Consider the following 6,220-nt stretch of genomic DNA (forward strand, 5'->3'; position numbering starts at 1 on the left):
TCACTCCCCGGTTTCTCTTCTCCTGTGCTTGCTGAAACTGGCCCCTGGCTCTTGATGGGGGTTGTAGTCTGGGGACGACTGGCAGCCCCAGGAGAAATGCCCCGGAGAGCTGTCATCTTTGTTTTCACTGATGCCTCTGGGATGCATTCAGGCATCATGAACTCGGCTCCTGCTCCCTCATGCCCAGTGGGCTGCTGCTGCCACAAGCGTGCCGGGTGGACAGGGAGCAGTGCCAGGCTTTAGAACCTCATCCTGCAGTCTGCGTGGGGTTGCTGGACTTCAGGATCCCTCAAGGCAGGAAGCAGATGCCACACTGCAGGGTCTCTGAAGTCACCAACTCTAAACGTCAGAGGGTGGATTCTCTAGCCAGGGGATGCTGCCTCTTCCCACAGGGGGGTTAGAGGACCGGAAGTTCAAGGGGAAGACTCCTCGCTGTCTTTCCAGGTTCTCGAAGCCCAACTTCCCTGGGAAAACTTGGCCTCCATATGCCAAGGATGTTAATTCTGCCTTCCAACCAAAATTGTTAGCACTTCAAGGGCCAGGACCTTATTATATAGCTCATTAGCTCCCATAACACTGGGTTCCCTTGGACATTGCTGAGTTTTAAAACCTCATTGCTGAAAGACTTAAAATAAAAACACACTCAGCATCAGCAGGGCAGCGGGAATTGCTAATGAAAGAAAAAACAGGAAATGACACATCTAAGTCACATCTAAGGTAAGACAACATTTTTCTTAGGAGCGTGGGGCCTGATTTGGATTCGGGAAGGTAGTTCTCTTTGGTCATGCAGAGGTAGGTCCCACACCCAGTTTGGGTGGAGGAAAGAAACATAACGTTGCTCCATGTAAGAAAAGTGTCAGGGTATTCGGAGTAGTTCTGGCAGCTGGAGAGCATGGGAGAGGGCACTAGGCACAGGTCTCAAGAGGGGAACCTGAAGCCCCAGAAAAGGCAGCAAGATGGGGATGGAGGGGAGAAACGGCGCATGCGCGAGCAGCTGGCCAGTGGGAAGACGGAGGAGCCTACGTGGGGCAGCGTGGCCAGTCCCAGGCTGCTCTGTGGTCATCCCCAACCCGTTTGTCTGTTTGCCCTGAAAGGAAAGTGCTTCTCCAGACAGGACTAGAGGGCTTGAGATCGCTAGGATCGCAGCACCACAAGGGCACGCTGTTGGCTCTACGCTGCTGAGAGCTCCCCGGCAGCAAATAACAGGAGCTAGAAGCACAGCGGAGCTTTGACCAGAAAATTCCACCTACAGGACTGTAGTCTAAGGAAATACACTGAGAGTGAACTTAATTATCTAAATTAAAAGTTTGCTTTTTTAGCAATGCTCTTTATAGTAATGAGTAATAGTTGCTAACATTTATGGATACTTAATATTTGCCAGGGGCTGATATAAATGCTTTACATGTATTATTAGCACCTCTAATCCTCATAACATGCCTATGAGCAAGTACTGTTGCTGTCTCCACCTCACATCTGAGGAAACGAAGGCAAAGTTAGATGAAGACACTTGCCCAAGTGTCACAGCTATAGAGAAGCAGATGTGGGATTTGAACCCAGAGCATCTGGTTCCTCTTTGGAAGCAGCCTAAGTGCCAGGGTAATGATGAAGAACGCCAGGGTCATCCACAGAGCTACTAGGATGGCAGGGGTCACAAACGGTCACCTTTGCCTGTCCCATATCTGTTTCTGTTTTTTCTGTTGGCAACACCCTGATTTTCCTTTGGGAATCATGCCCTTTCACCAAGCCATGTGGTCTCGATAGGGGTGACATCTCAGTACCCAGGAACGTGGTACCTGACTGACCTGATCGATCAGTGTTCCGTGCCCAAGACAAGCCAAGCCAGGCAATGAGATTACACTCAGGAATTCACTGATCTCCTGGGAAACAGGACACTTGTTTTGCTTCTGGACTCGGAACTGTGACCATGTAAATCGGCCAAAGGCCATGACATAGAGAGCATTGGCCTGCAGGTGAAGCCAACACTGAGGGAAGCTCATCTCCGCTGTATACAGAGACAGCTTCCTAATTATATCTTTTGAACACCTGGAACCATCTTTGCCTGAAGCTGAAGTTTCTTCAGTTCTTCAGTCATGCAAAATACATCGCCCCTTTTGCTTACATGGTTTTATAATAATTGCAATTAGTACAATCCTAAAGAATCCAACAAGCATGGTTAGTATCTTCATGAAAATATGAAATACTCCAGGGGAAGGAAAACACAAATTCGTTTTGGAATCTGATTACAATGACATAAGAACATACCTAGAGTCATATAAGATTAGAATAAAATTTATACTAATATATCACATTCTTTTCCTCACCAAATGGGTTAAGTATATATATATAGTTCCTGATGAACAAAGAAGATGTAGAATCTGCCCTTGTGGAGACCTGAGTGAGGCAGCAGAGGGCAGGACCAAGTCCTGATTCCAGGCCCAGTTCTGCCAGTAACTGACAGAGTAGCCTTGAACAAGCTGATCAAACTATTTGGGCCTTAGTTTCCCCATCTATGAAAAAAGGGGAGTCTGGCTTCCAAAGTTACTCCACCTGCTGTACAAGATTCCAGTAGACCCTTAGTCCTGTCAAATTGTAATCTTTTTTCCCAAGGTTCCAGAAACAGTCTGAAATACTGTCTGGGATCCCCAGTGGTCCTGGGGCTGATCCAGACTCAGACTGGTATGTCTGATTTCTATTTGTCTCTCACTGTTTCTTTCCATAAAGTGGGATGGGTGCTTTGAAATGTAAATCCACTCAGTCATTTATTTCATTAAAATGTATTAAGGACTGTATCAGGAATCTGATCCTGTCTCACTTGAATTCCTGAAGCACTGATGGAAGGACTGTATTTTGTCTGATTTCTCCCAGCATGAGCTGGCGGTATGGAAGATAATTATTATTATGTCCATTTTACAGATGCGCAAACTGAGACTTACAAAGTTGAAGCAATTTGACTAGGGTCCCACCACTGCAAGGGCAGAGCTGAGACTCAAACCAAAGCAGCCTTTTTCAGACTTTGTGCTCAGAACCACTCCAGTTGGGGAACTCCACCCAGGGGGTCAGAGTTGGGGGAAAAGCAGCACCGAACAGAGGCCATTTTAAAGAAATGACCCTCAAAGACTCCAGAGAGGAGTTCATAGTGGGAAAAGGAGAAGTGTGAGCTGAGGCCTCCTGCTCAATAAAGACCTAATGTTTTTTGGGCCAGGGATCCTTTTGCCAAGTGTCTGGTTGAGGTTGAAAACCCGACCTAGACTTTCATTTCCTGCTCTGTGGCAGATAAGATTTCTGAAGAGCTCTCCTGCAGCAAAACTTCTAGAGGCCAGAAAAATCACAACAAACATACTTTTTTAAAAATTTAAATTCAATTAACATATAATGTATTATTGGTTTTAGCGGCACAGGTCTGTGATTCATCAGTCTTATATAACACCCAGTGCTCACTACAACACATACCCTCCCCAACATCCACTACTTAGTTCCCCCATCCCCCACCCCCCTCCCCTCCAGCAGTTTGTTTCCCAAGATTAAGAGTCTCTTATGGTTTGTCTCCCTCTCTGGTTTCGTCTTGTTTCATTTTTTCCTCTCTTCCCCAATGATCCTCTGCCTTGTGTCTTAAACTCCACATATCAGTGAGATCATATGATACATGTCTTTCTCTGATTGACTTATTTCGCTTAGCATAATACCCTCTAGTTCTGTCCATGTCGTTGCAAATGGCAAGATATCATTTTTTGATGGCTGCATGATATTCTGTTGTACATATACACCACATCTTCTTCATCCATTCATCTGTTGACAGACATCTGGGCTCTTTCTATAGTTTGGCTATTGTGGATGTTGCTGCTATAAACATTGGGGTGCAGGTGCCCCTTCTTTTCACTACATCTGTATCTTTGGGGTAAATACCCAGTAGTGCAATTGCTGGGTCATACAGTGGCTCCATTTTCAACTTCTTGAGGAACCTCCATACTGTTTTCCAGAGTGGCTGCACCAGCTCGCATTCCCACCAACAGTGTAGGAGGGTTCCTCTTTCTCTGCATCCTCACCAACATCTGTCATTTCCTGATTTGTTAATTTTAGCCATTCTGACTGGTGTGAGGTGCTATCTCATTGTGGTTTTGGTTTGTGTTTCCCTGATGCTGAGTGATACAACAAACACACTTTTAAATGCATTACTGAGATTGTCAGAGACTAAGGGAAATGTTCAAGTGCATCCCCAGCCCTTTCTATCCCTACCCCCACCCACCAACCTTGCCCCCACAGCAACAAAAAAACCAACTAGTTGCTGATAGTAGGATGATGAACAAATGCAGAGCCTTAGGCTATCTCAGGGTCAAATGCTGATGTCAATACTCTAGTGAGAAGGAGCAAGAGACCAGAGTTGGGTCCATGCAACCTGGGCAACTGTGCTGAGACCTTATAAATGGGGCTACTTGTGAGAAGGTGGGTAGAAGATGACATCTGCCTTTAACAGGAGACAGGGAGCTAACCTGTCTATCTCCATCTCACCTCTGGGCTGAAAAAAAAACAACTCTCCTATACTATAGGATTTGGGAATGGAATTTAGTTACCCACACTTACAGAGTAGGGGAAAGCTATATAAATAAAGTGGCCCGAAATGATGAGAACCTTCAGTTAGGGAAGAAGTAAATATAAATTTGCCCTGGAGGAAAAAAAAAAAAAAAAAAAAACCATCATCTCATACCTGTCAGGATTCTCCCTGGTTACAATCAGCCTAGTATAAGCCCCCCAAAATTGCCAGACATATGAGGAAACAAAATATCACAGCTGAGAACAAGCAGAAACACCAGGCAATAGATTTTATCTTCCATAGTTTCAAATATCAGCATTATGAAATACATAATGCAAAATAACAAAGTATAAAATCTTTATTTTTTTAATTTTTTAAAGATTTTATTTATTTATTTGTCAGAGAGAGAGAGTGTGTGTGCACAAGCAGGGGGAACAGTAGACAAAGAAGCAGTCTCCCTGATGAGCAAGGAGCCCGATGCAGGACTCGATCCCAGGACCCTGGGATCATGACCTGAGCTGAAGGCAGAAGCTTAACCGACTGAGCCACCCAGGTGACCTGGTGTAAAATCTTTAAAGAAGTAAAAATGGAATCAGACACTGAACGATATAGAAGAGACATTCAAAAGTGACCAGATAGATTTGAAAAATCAGTGAAGAGGTTAAACAGTAGATTAGACATAGCTGAAGAGAGAATTAGTGAACTAAAAGATAGATGTGGACAAATCAGGAACGAAATGGAAAGGATGAAAGATAGACTCACTAGGCATAAAGAACAGAGTAAAAAGACCTTCCATATTTTTAATTGGGTTTCTTGAATGAGAAAATGGGGAAGTGTCATAATTTCAAAATATACAATATCTGCAAATGTCCCAGGGTTTATGAAAGATATTAGTACCACTGATTTAATAAGTACCACATGTCTCAAGCAAGCTAAAACAAAGAAAACCTTTTGCTTAACACAAAAGAAAAATGGAAAGAACAGACATATCACCTATAAAGGAACAACAACTTAACCAACAACTGATTTCCCAATAGCAGCAACATAAACCAGAAAATGATGAAATAGTATCATCAACACATTGGAAAAAAAAGATAACTATAAATCAAAACCTCTATTTCAATTATTAGAGTAAAATGAAGACATTTCACAAAATCAAAAAATAGATTGCTGTGAACAGACATTACTAAAGAAATTTCTGAAAGTTGCATTTGTTTTAGGTCAATGACTCCAGAAAGAAGGAGGGAAGGCCTGAAATGCAATAGGAAATGGGGAGCAAGGAAAATGGCAAACTTGGGTCAATCTAGACAAACAATAACTATAAAATCAATAACCATACTGTCTGACTTATAGGGTTAAAAAGCAGATAGAACCAAAATGCTTGACAAAAATAACGTAGAGAGAGTAAAATCTAAATTAAAACAGCCAACTTTAGAAAATGTACCATGTAAATCTGAGCATTTACACATTTTACTACCCATTAAAAAATAATTAACTATGGGTACCCACATCAAGGTGTATACATTTCATAATCATAAGTCGCGTTAGGGAAAAAAGTCACAAAGTATCACTTAAACTAAGTATAAAAACATGACAAATAAATTATTTGGGGATACATACTGAAGTGGAGGATTATAATGGAATATTCAGAATAGTCATATGATGGGAAGGGACACAAAGGTCCTTAAGGGT

The sequence above is a fragment of the Zalophus californianus genome, chromosome 7 (genome assembly GCF_009762305.2).
Source record: "Zalophus californianus isolate mZalCal1 chromosome 7, mZalCal1.pri.v2, whole genome shotgun sequence".
Lineage (NCBI taxonomy): Eukaryota > Metazoa > Chordata > Mammalia > Carnivora > Otariidae > Zalophus > Zalophus californianus.